The sequence below is a fragment of the Mixophyes fleayi genome, chromosome 7, assembly GCF_038048845.1.
Source record: "Mixophyes fleayi isolate aMixFle1 chromosome 7, aMixFle1.hap1, whole genome shotgun sequence".
Classification (NCBI taxonomy): Eukaryota; Metazoa; Chordata; class Amphibia; order Anura; family Limnodynastidae; genus Mixophyes; species Mixophyes fleayi.
This window is the reverse complement of record NC_134408.1, coordinates 128,086,958-128,100,158: the sequence shown is the minus strand read 5'-3', so window position 1 is coordinate 128,100,158 and position 13,201 is coordinate 128,086,958. Positions and strand designations below refer to the sequence as shown.

General features: G+C 42.4%; 1 protein-coding gene across 2 annotated transcripts in view; it reads left to right on the top strand.

The window, feature by feature from the left end:
* The window catches only part of B3GALT1 (beta-1,3-galactosyltransferase 1), a 230,150-nt gene that overhangs the window by 141,516 nt on the left and 75,433 nt on the right, over positions 1-13,201 (top strand). For both annotated transcript variants that reach the window (XM_075180716.1, XM_075180718.1), the window contains exon 3: positions 2,435-2,526. The gene's annotated coding sequence lies outside the window, so the exon portion shown is untranslated. The remainder of the gene's footprint in view (positions 1-2,434; positions 2,527-13,201) is intronic.

Here is a 13,201-nt window from a genome sequence, read left to right as displayed (position 1 = left end):
CTGTCCAATACTGTTATATTTAAAAATAAATTATTGTAAAAACAAGCAATTTCTATGTATCTAATTTTCTATGCAGATTTATAAATTACTCTAAAAAAATTAAGGATAGGGTCAGTAATCTTTTAAAAATACTTAATCTCCTATGTAAAAGCTATAGTCTCTCAACACTCTATTACACTTAAAGATCTTGAGCCCTTTGTAATCAATTTAACTGCAATGATAAAGAGTCAGTTTTGCAACAAATTTGCTCTGTACATTAACATGAGTGTTCTTGCGTCACTAGTTATAGGTGCTACTTGTAACTTTGTTTAAATGTTTTATTTTGCAAAACATCGCTGGGCATTTGGTTGAGTCTGCAACTAAGTGGGTGATAGGTCATCTGGCTAAGACTTAAATGTAATAGATTTCATGGTCTCTGGTAAATGTAGTGCATTTGTCTGTATGTGGTACCACTTATCTGCTTTGCTGACGTCCTGATATCGTGGGACTCCTCAAAGGGCCTCTGTTTTCTTGGAATAGGCACGGATAAGGAAGGAAGCAATGTAAGGCCATCCTTGCCTAAATTTTTCAGGCTTGCATCATCAGCCTCCCACCGTTTTGCGTCATTTTGCAGTGGGGGTGGGCTAGAATGATGTGATTCGCATTGACTCACTTTCATGAGTAAACTTTCTCACTATTTAGAACTTTTAGTCAGTCTCTCCCCTTTATCCTATTACCAGCCTTTAATTGAGGCAACCTTCTCAGGTTGGGTATGAAGTTTCCTTTGCAAAATAATGCTGACACAAGGAATACGAACACTAAAATGCAGACACTTAAAATACTGACAAGTAGGAAATACATAACATTGTAAACACTGACAATAATACCAACAGCCTAAATACCTAAGATGTAGATCTGTATAAGACCCTTCTTAGATTTCAATCCAATAAGGCCTGTAACCATACTAAAACAAAGCCAAATTATTTTCAAAGGTCCTGTAGCTGTCCAAAAAAAAATAACATTCCAGGTTCAGGAGTAGTTCACAAAAAGTAAAGTCCAAAATAAATTATATTCCAAATGTCTATGTCAAACATCTTCTTTTCTTCAGTCAAACGGACTCCATATTATATCCAAAAGTCCATGTAAACAATCGTCTTATCTTTAGTCCAAAGGTCCCCATATGATATTCAAAATTCCATGTATACATCTTCTTTCTTCCTTCCAAAGACCCCAAAATATTCCAAAATGGCTTATACAGCTGTTTAGCCGCCGGACCTGCTCGCATTGCCAAATTGGGATGCCGCGCCAAAATTGGTACAGTTGGGAGGTATGTTAAGATGATATTAAAGGTAAAAAATAAATATTGTATGCCTTCCATACATTCACAAGGGTTACAAGGTCCTCTTTAAAGGATAATGCCATCTAAAATTGAAAACATAGGTTTGTCTCCAATGGTCTGAGCAGACTTTTTTAAATTACTAGTAACATTTAGAAGGCCACTCCACCACAAGCTTCCAGTTCAAATGATCCCACTCACTGGGGGGAATTCAGTTTGGCGCAAGTTGACGCAATGTTTTTCCGAAACAGTCCGCGGAGACACATCGTGTCACAGTTTTTACTAAAATATCCGCTCATATTCCTTCATGTCACATAGAGATGTGAGGAAAACGAGCAGAGATTTCCATAACGTATTAGCCAGCAGTGTGCACAGCCAAACATCAAAGAGATGTGCGGCAGGACCTCGCAGCTAATTAAATTCCCCCACTGTGTATGGATAAATATACTGTTGGCCAAAGCAAATCATAGAAAATGTAAGACATTAACTTAAATGTAACTGGTGTCAGGACGAAGTTATCTGCAGGGATTAATAAATCAGTCCTCTTCAATCTACGATGAAAGAGGATTATCAAAGACTTTGTTTAGGTTTCAATAGAAAACATACAGCAAATCAATGTGTTCTACTTGGTGATCGTTTCTAATACTGGCAGTAAAGGAAAATTATTATTATATCACCAGGACTGGATTAACGGTGCATCTGAGGGTTGTGGTCCGAATCCACTAAGCAATAATATTTTATTTTGTAGACTAATGTGGGAAAGCATCACTTCCCCAGTTCGTAAGACTTCAAATTTACAGAACCACATGACTTAATAAAAGTTAAGAAAATCAATATAACAAAGTTTACTACAAAAATATAATAAGTCATACCTGCCTACTCTTCCGATCCGTCTAGAAGACTAGCAAATTTCTCCCAGACTCCCAGGATAGTAGGCTAACCTCCCAGATCCTGGCTGAAGTTCAGGAACAGTGGGCAGTTGAGTAAAGTATGCAATAAGGTAAAGCAAATAAGATAAAGAACAATTCTAGAGTAAGGTAAAAACAATATGGCATCTAATGAGTGTCTAATAATATATATTTAATTTTTTTTTTAATATTATTTTTTTTATTTCTACAGGTTAATATGAACCTCTTTGTAGAATAATAAACTACATGTTCAAAGCTTCATATTTCTACACTGAGGATGTCAAGCAAGACAAAGAGCATACAGTAAGTAACATATTTAATCTCTTACAGCCTTATGATGTTTAATAATTTGCCTTTAAGCAATTGACTTTTTTGAGCGCGCTAATTGTCGCTTCTATACACTCCTATGAGTAATACCTGTATAAACCATTAGTTTTTATGTCATCGCTTATAATCATGAGCTCATCAGGAAAATGTGTGCAATGCATAACGCACCCTTACTGTAAATTAATATGAAGATTACAGGTCACCCCAGATTTCTGTGACCTTTATAAAAGCAGTTATGCTATAGCCTTGTGCTTTTATAGGATCATAGAGGTCCTTGCTGATTTCTAATATCTATCTAATTTACAGCAGGGAGTGCATCCTTCCATTAATAAACATCTTTAAGTGTCCGTCTATAAATGAGTTATGATTATGTGAAATATTCAATTAAAAGTGATAGGAAGACCAACACTCTGTGCTTTTTACAGGGAACAAGTCTTTGCCATTAACATCTAGCAGTCAAGAAGAATATTGCTGTTGAGGCAGTGGACATTCGCTGCTTATGCAAAACCCTTTAGCAAAAAAATAAGTACTGTAGTTGGCTGTGCAACTGTTCTAGAACATGTTAGAGCTAACGTGACCACAGTTTATAATGTATAAGATGCTACAATGAACAAACATCTGTAAATCCTTAGCAATCTTTCAGCATACCATAAAAAGGTCATATTTTTATACACCCCCATTAATCACAGTTATTTTCTATAGTCCATGGGCTTGGATCACATAAATCACAGTTATCAAGCTCTATTTCTACACAGCAACATAGCCAGGGGCATATTCATACACCCTAGGTTAGTCATTGGGATCCCGACATTCTCATGTCCCTCTGTACAACCCCTTTCTCTCATACATTATTTTCACTTGGAAAAATAGGTGGCTGGCAAAGACCAAGTAGAGAAAATGAAAATATAAGTAAGATGATTTTTATGCCGCCCTTGAGAAGTGTTGCCCTAGGCAGGTGGCTATATGGATAGATGGATGAAGGTGATTGTGGTGTTTTATAGCTGGGTTTTAGTGTGGAATATAGAACAGTTGCTGTCAGGTTGTTGAGATTTATTTGATAAGGGATACAGATGTGTGGGATGTAATATGAATAGATCACTCTCAGCCCATCACAGACGTGGAGGAGCAGTGGGTATGGTGCCTTTGCCAGCCTGCTTTGTTCGCCAAATGGGAGTGTCGGCCCTGTGTGAAGGGTTTTGGAGATTCTAAACGTATAAGTTGAGTGTAATTAAGTTATTTTAGAAAGGCAAACAATATTTAAAGAGACGCTAAAGCAGTAATACTTGGTTAAAGGGTACAAAGGGCTGAATGGGAAAAAATTAGTATTGGATAAAAAAAAATGGTGGGACAAAAACAAACATTTGCGTGAAAGAAGTTGACCTAAATTTGAGTAGTGACAAATGTCTCCCAAAAAATCTGATACCACTTTCAAAAGGTGCTAAAAGGTAACAACAGTTCTAACTTATTCATCATAATTTGGCCAGTAGGTGTCAGTAAGCTGTTTTAGGTCTGTGAATTTTAGCTAGAAAAACTATTTCCCAGCTCCAAACCAATGTAATAAATGTGAATATGCAGAGAAATAAGTTTACGTTTGGACAAAACAGCATAAAGCAATGTATATAGTAGCTAAAGTTGAAAGTCTTAAAAGTATAACTAACCCTCTTTAGAAACAGGGCGTATTGTGTCCTTTACAAATCCATTAGTCATCACAGTAACTCCTGCCTTGGCTTTATAGAAGAATAAGGTACCGTATCTTAGTAGAGCTTATAACTGACAAAAACAGAAGTATGCTTCTGGGAAATTCCCTGGCCCCCCTGTTTGCTTAATGGTAACAATGAATATTGTTACATATTAAGCCAATTTGCTTATTAAATCGTTTTCTACGATCCTCATCACATTATGCATTATGCAGCATCATTTATATAAATGGCAAAAGTCATTATTGAAGAGCCCTGTGTTACTTCTGTATCGAAGTTGGTAATATGCCACTTAGTTGATATAATGGACCTGATTATTGTCTGGTGTGCATGCTAATATTATCTCAGTTAGTTTACATAATTGTTGCATTTTGTTCTTAACTTGATTCTCTGCATTGGAAGCACTTCTTAAACTCGCTCTTTGGCACTTGTCCTGCTGCAAATGCCCCGAGATGAAGCTAACATTTAAATAATGCATCAAGTAGCATTTAAATGAGATGTCTTCCCAAACTAAGAAGATAAATGGGTCCTGTCTTCTTTAATACCGTCTTGGAAATAAACTATATGTTATCGCCAAATACTCATGACTTGTAATGTACCCATAGAAAGAGGAAAAACGCAGACATTAGTCATGCCCCTCTATTTTTAGTACTTCAGTTGCAGAAAGAAAAAAAATTGATTGTGTAATAGTTATAAGTGCAAAAGTGCTGCATAAAAAAGCATGAAATGTGCTCACCTTCAGCCAGGGCTGTCTTTCCCATTTGCCCGGGGGCCCCACGTGCATAGGGACCCCATAGCCAGGGCTCTGAAGCCATTAAGAAAAGAAAAAAAACCTTACTTTTTTGGGGTCACGGGGCAGCAATTCGGCTCCCTCCCTCTTCCCCTCCTCCCTGCTGCGCTCGCACTGAATGTTGGGAGTAACGTCACCACACCCGGAATTTTCAGTGAGGGGCGCACCGAGAGGAGGGAAGTGAAGGGGGATAAATAGGAGAATATTGGAGGGCACAGTATCTAATACAGGGACAGGGGGAGACCACAAGAATGGTGAAGGGGGACAAACAGGAGCATAATGGAGGGCACAGTGTCAGATACAGGGGGAGACCAGAAGCAGGATGATGAGGGACAAACAGGAGCATGATGGAGGGCAAAGTGTCGGATACAGGGGGAGACCAGAAGCAGGATGATAAGGGACAAACAGGAGCATGATGGAGGGCAAAGTGTTGGATACAGGGGGAGACCAGAACCAGGATGATGAGGGACAAACAGGGCATGATGGAGGGCAAAGTGTCGGATACAGGGGGAGACCAGAAGCAGGATGATAAGGGACAAACAGGAGCATGATGGAGGGCAAAGTGTTGGATACAGGGGGAGACCAGAAGCAGAATGATGAGGGACAAACAGGAGCATGATGGAGGGCAAAGTGTTGGATACAGGGGGAGACCAGAACCAGGATGATGAGGGACAAACAGGAGCATGATGGAGGGCAAAGTGTCGGATACAGGGGGAGACCAGAAGCAGGATGATGAGGGACAAACAGGAGCATGATGGAGGGCAAAGTGTCGGATACAGGGGGAGACCAGAAGCAGGATGATAAGGGACAAACAGGAGCATGATGGAGGGCAAAGTGTTGGATACAGGGGGAGACCAGAACCAGGATGATGAGGGACAAACAGGGCATGATGGAGGGCAAAGTGTCGGATACAGGGGGAGACCAGAAGCAGGATGATAAGGGACAAACAGGAGCATGATGGAGGGCAAAGTGTTGGATACAGGGGGAGACCAGAAGCAGAATGATGAGGGACAAACAGGAGCATGATGGAGGGCAAAGTGTCGGATACAGGGGGAGACCAGAAGCAGGATGATGAGGGACAAACAGGAGCATGATGGAGGGCAAAGTGTCGGATACAGGGGGAGACCAGAACCAGGATGAAGGGGGGCAAACAGGAGCATGATGGAGGGCAAAGTGTTGGATACAGGGGGAGACCAGAACCAGGATGAAGGGGGGCAAACAGGAGCATGATGGAGGGCAAAGTGTCGGATACAGGGGGAGACCAGAAGCAGGATGATAAGGGACAAACAGGAGCATGATGGAGGGCAAAGTGTTGGATACAGGGGGAGACCGGAACCAGGATGATGAGGGACAAACAGGGCATGATGGAGGGCAAAGTGTCGGATACAGGGGGAGACCAGAACCAGGATGATGAGGGACAAACAGGGCATGATGGAGGGCAAAGTGTCGGATACAGGGGGAGACCAGAAGCAGGATGATAAGGGACAAACAGGAGCATGATGGAGGGCAAAGTGTCGGATACAGGGGGAGACCAGAAGCAGGATGATGAGGGACAAACAGGAGCATGATGGAGGGCAAAGTGTCGGATACAGGGGGAGACCAGAAGCAGGATGATAAGGGACAAACAGGAGCATGATGGAGGGCAAAGTGTCGGATACAGGGGGATACCAGAAGCAGGATGATGAGGGACAAACAGGAGCATGATGGAGGGCAAAGTGTCGGATACAGGGGGAGACCAGAACCAGGATGATGAGGGACAAACAGGAGCATGATGGAGGGCAAAGTGTCGGATACAGGGGGAGACCAGAAGCAGGATGATGAGGGACAAACAGGAGCATGATGGAGGGCAAAGTGTTGGATACAGGGGGAGACCAGAACCAGGATGATGAGGGACAAACAGGAGCATGATGGAGGGCAAAGTGTCGGATACAGGGGGAGACCAGAAGCAGGATGATGAGGGACAAACAGGAGCATGATGGAGGGCAAAGTGTCGGATACAGGGGGAGACCGGAAGCAGGATGATGAGGGACAAACAGGAGCATGATGGAGGGCAAAGTGTTGGATACAGGGGGAGACCAGAAGCAGGATGATAAGGGACAAACAGGAGCATGATGGAGGGCAAAGTGTCGGATACAGGGGGAGACCAGAAGCAGGATGAAGGGGGGCAAACAGGAGCATGATGGAGGGCAAAGTGTTGGATACAGGGGGGGACCAGAACCAGGATGATGAGGGACAAACAGGAGCATGATGGAGGGCAAAGTGTTGGATACAGGGGGAGACCAGAAGCAGGATGATGAGGGACAAACAGGAGCATGATGGAGGGCAAAGTGTCGGATACAGGGGGAGACCAGAACCAGGATGAAGGGGGGCAAACAGGAGCATGATGGAGGGCAAAGTGTCGGATACAGGGGGAGACCGGAAGCAGGATGATAAGGAACAAACAGGAGCATGATGGAGGGCAAAGTGTTGGATACAGGGGGGGACCAGAACCAGGATGATGAGGGACAAACAGGAGCATGATGGAGGGCAAAGTGTCGGATACAGGGGGAGACCAGAAGCAGGATGATGAGGGACAAACAGGAGCATGATGGAGGGCAAAGTGTCGGATACAGGGGGAGACCGGAAGCAGGATGATGAGGGACAAACAGGAGCATGATGGAGGGCAAAGTGTTGGATACAGGGGGAGACCAGAAGCAGGATGATAAGGGACAAACAGGAGCATGATGGAGGGCAAAGTGTCGGATACAGGGGGAGACCAGAAGCAGGATGAAGGGGGGCAAACAGGAGCATGATGGAGGGCAAAGTGTTGGATACAGGGGGGGACCAGAACCAGGATGATGAGGGACAAACAGGAGCATGATGGAGGGCAAAGTGTTGGATACAGGGGGAGACCAGAAGCAGGATGATGAGGGACAAACAGGAGCATGATGGAGGGCAAAGTGTCGGATACAGGGGGAGACCAGAACCAGGATGAAGGGGGGCAAACAGGAGCATGATGGAGGGCAAAGTGTCGGATACAGGGGGAGACCGGAAGCAGGATGATAAGGAACAAACAGGAGCATGATGGAGGGCAAAGTGTTGGATACAGGGGGGGACCAGAACCAGGATGATGAGGGACAAACAGGAGCATGATGGAGGGCAAAGTGTTGGATACAGGGGGAGACCAGAAGCAGGATGATGAGGGACAAACAGGAGCATGATGGAGGGCAAAGTGTCGGATACAGGGGGAGACCAGAAGCAGGATGATGAGGGACAAACAGGAGCATGATGGAGGGCAAAGTGTTGGATACAGGGGGAGACCAGAAGCAGGATGATGAGGAACAAACAGGAGCATGATGGAGGGCACAGTGTTGGATACAGGGGGAGACCGGAACCAGGATGATGAGGGACAAACAGGAGCATGATGGAGGGCAAAGTGTTGGATACAGGGGGAGACCAGAAGCAGGATGATGAGGAACAAACAGGAGCATGATGGAGGGCACAGTGTTGGATACAGGGGGAGACCGGAACCAGGATGATGAGGAACAAACAGGAGCATGATGGAGGGCACAGTGTTGGATACAGGGGGAGACCGGAACCAGGATGATGAGGGACAAACAGGAGCATGATGGAGGGCAAAGTGTTGGATACAGGGGGAGACCAGAAGCAGGATGATGAGGGACAAACAGGAGCATGATGGAGGGCAAAGTGTCGGATACAGGGGGAGACCAGAAGCAGGATGATGAGGGACAAACAGGAGCATGATGGAGGGCAAAGTGTCGGATACAGGGGGAGACCAGAAGCAGGATGATGAGGAACAAACAGGAGCATGATGGAGGGCACAGTGTTGGATACAGGGGGAGACCGGAACCAGGATGATGAGGGACAAACAGGGCATGATGGAGGGCACAGTGTCGGGGACAGGGGGAGACCAGAAGCAGGATGATGAGGAACAAACAGGAGCATGATGGAGGGCACAGTGTTGGATACAGGGGGAGACCGGAACCAGGATGAAGGGGGGCAAACAGGAGCATGATGGAGGGCAAAGTGTTGGATACAGGGGGAGACCAGAACCAGGATGAAGGGGGGCAAACAGGGAAAAACGTTTATGTGGATTAGTCTCTGTAGTACAGCATGGTTTTTTTTATGTTTAAACACTGACTTTTTTAGCAGGTAACAATAAATATAAATGTAATTTTATCGATAATTTACATTGTTAATCCTGTGAGTGGTTGTGTTGGTAGGGGCTCCAGTGCACTGCTTTGCTCGGGTGCCCACAATGTTGTTAAAATGGCCCTGCCTTCAGCTAATGGTGAATACAGACAGAGGTCTGAGTTACTGTAGATGTATATAATTATATGCTGTGTAGGATGATCCCTTGAGCTATGAGCTGTGGTAGATCATCCAGATGCAGCTGAAACGTCATGTAATTAAAATCTGATACAATCAAATATTTCCATCCACACTATTATCAACGCGTTTTGTGGTTTAGTGGCTATCACTCCTTCTCCTTTTTTTCCTCTTTATTGTGATCATTATCTTATCTGCGAGAGGTTGGTTCTCCAGGTGTTGTTGTGGTCAGTTGTTGTAGAGAGTACTGCATGACGACTTTGTCGCTGATTTTTCCTTTCCACATATCCAAGTTCTTTTCCCTGTAGTCAATCACAGAATATGAACGCATCCATTTTATATGTATCAATTGGTGATGTTATCACCTTACGTGGCTCCCTTGTGTTTTATATTCCTTTTTGAGAATAGCGTTGGGTGTAGCATAATGGGGATTGTTGTGTATGTGTCCAGTGTTTTCAGTGAACAATACAGTAGATGACACTTAAACCCCAACTACAGGAAACTCGAAACATAAAGAAATAGTCACATGCTACACAAATGTACCATTGTTTATTTTCCCACTCTTTTCCTTTCTTTTCTTTTCTTGGCATTAACAAAAGTATGCTGGCTGTGTGAGTCAGTGTCCAAGTATTGGCTTACAGATTGTGAGCCAGTTAACAAGGAACCATTGGATTGTAGTCAATCTGTCGACACTGAGCCTGTTGACAATGAGGCTGTGGACACCATAATGTTGATAGTCAGACTGTTGACAGGTTCATTGTGTCTACAGTGTGTCTACATTGTGACTGTTGACCATTTGTAAAGTCGACAGACACAATGTCGACATTCAAACGACAATACTCCTGAGAGCCGCCGGACTAGCTACAAATTCAGACATCAGATCCCCCGGCACAAATACACGTAAAAATACAGTAAAAAAACAAAACACACAAACAAACAAAAAATCCTCAGTACATAAATAAAAAAAAAAAACATTGCACAATATTTTAACCATGTAGACACATGTAGACACACTGTAGACACACTGAACCTGTCAACAGTTTGACCGATGACATTACGGTATCGACAGTCTGACTGTTGACTGGCTCAGTGTCAACAGATCGTACCCAACCCGAACCATTTGCTGAAGAACAATATTACTGTCCTATTATAGATCTTTATGGTAACCTCCCTGCTAGGCTTAGTATGTGCATCAAAAACACGGATTTAAGCTAAAATCAAGCTATGGAGCATGGAAACTCTGTAGGTTCTGGTTGTTCTTGATTCCTGTTGCGAGAGCAAAGCCTAATTGCTCTCAGAAGAAAGATAAATAACAAATTCATATATGGTAAATATCTATATACAATCTACATTTCTCCAAATGTAAATGTAGATCATCTATTGCAATATATTATATATTAATTAATAATACATCTTTCTCATGAGATAACATTAGGGTTGTGGTTCAGGCGATGGCGCCACAAGAGCAGCCCATCACTCGCTAGTTTCTGGGCTTGTCGACTGGTGTTTAACTTGTGTTTCTTTGGACCACTGGGAAGAGTGATTGTGAGCTCATAGGGTTTTGCTGGTGTGTCCGATGTACTTCTTGATTCTGTGTTACTGGTCTGGTAGGTTGGCCTGAGCAGTTAAGTCAGGACAAAATCAGGGTTATGGTAACAGTTAGTTATTTTAAGTGAATGATACAACTTGTGCTGCTGCAATGGATACCAAATGCCAAACGTGTCTTCTTCAGTGGGCTGTCTCTGACAGATGGATTAAGTCGTCCTTTCCTTGGCTTCTGTCATTATCCATTTGTAAGTATGTTGGGAGTTTAATCTATGCCATCAATCCTACACAGGAGGACCAGTGTGACATATTCTGTTAAGAGAGGGTTGTCCTTGTTTAATTCCTGACATTGAATAATGTATATAGTATATATCCAGGGAAGTTCCTGGCCCATTTGCCTCCTGTTTACATGCCATCTGTCCACTCCTTATAGGGACAAAATAAATAAATTAATAAAATCATCACCGGCGCATTTCGCTGCTCTCGTAATACGTCCTCCAACTGCTGTTTTTAGGCACAGCTCAGGCAGTAGCTGTACGTGGGGTGCTCACTTTACCTTATGTCAGGAATGCCGCTGCCTATATGTTTACTGATGAAGCACTGAGTAACAAAGCTGGGTTTTAGGACTGCAGCCTACATTATAATATATACCATACTATTGTTTGTCTAACATATGGGCACGTTATAGTTAGTCTGCTCAATCTTTTTTTATTATACTGATTGCAAAGGTGTACCATTTATATCATGGCTATGGAGCTATACATATGGATACTTCTATACTTACTTTATGTTTATTATATCTATTGTAATAAATATTATTGTGCTACTGTTATATTTGCAATTGAAACAATACAGTTAACCAGTGTTATGTAACATAGAAGGTAATTAAAATTCATAGATAATGTACATGTAATTGTACGTGGTTTAGTGCACTCCATACTGTAAAAGATAAGGGGCCTGATTCATTAAGGATCTTAACTGAAGAAACTTCTTATTTCAGTTTCCTGGACAAAACCATGTTACAATGCAAGGGGTGCAAATTAGTATTCTGTTTTGCACATAAGTTAAATACTGACTGTTTTTTCATGTAGCACACAAATACTCAATAGCTTATTTGTACACTGACATTTAAAGTTGATATTTGTGTGCTACATGAAAATACAGTCAGTATTTAACTTGTGTGCAAAACAGAATACTAATTTGCACCCCTTGCATTGTAACATGGTTTTGTCCAGGAGACTTAAATAAGAAGTTTCTTAAGTTAAGATCCTTTATGAATCAGGCCCAAGGATATTAAAAGTCACCAATGTCTTATGCGCCCATATAAAAGAGGTATGTCTTATGATGGGGTTCAGTCAGTAAGATGCTGCTTATGTGGGCCTAGGATCGGGATCGGTAATTATACTTGTGATAAGCACCATTTAGCCTATTGTGGGCAGTGTAGTCTTGTGCTAAAGGAACGTAGAAGAGAAAGATAGAAAGGAAGCAGAGAAGCTGTAGGTATTGTTCAGACACAGTGGGCCAGAGAAGCTGTAGGTATTGTTCAGACACAGTGGGCCAGATGCTGAGTTGAATGCAAGTTGAGAGTAATTTGCGCTCAAAAAAGACGATTGAAAATATTGTATCTTCATCCATATGCTGAACTGGAGTCATCTCAAGATGTGTGTAGCTCTGCACCTGTAGTATATATGCCAGGTACGACAGACGTATGTGCCTCCACATTCGCACCACATTCATATACACACAATTAAGTCATAAGCACAAGAATTATTTTTTTTGGAACATTTGGTTTGATAGCGGAAAACACATTCACATTGATATGATACAGTAGATATAATAGTCATTCTCACATAGGAATGAAGGTAGATAAAAAGTGTGATATACGCCCACAAAATCCTATAATATATGTACGGTCAATGAAGAAAGAACCTATCAGCTTCAGAGGCGAATTCACAATCTTAGGGCACGCACGGTCCAAATTTAATTTATGTTGCGCAAATGGTTGTACTCCAACTTAGCATCCGGCCCAATGCATGAACAGCTGAGAATATGTTATCATCGCCACTTTCTGGTATAGTTATATTTGTCACTCTCTGACATCACTAGTCACCAATGATAATCTCTCACAATTTTTCAATCAAGTATTCACACCACTAATTTATTATACTTGATTATTTAAGTTATTTACTAGAATTGTAGTATAAAAAAAAACTAATTTGCCTTATTTTTAGAGGTGGAAGTGGGGATGTACATGGTAGTATACAACACCGCCCTTTCTTCTACAGCCTTC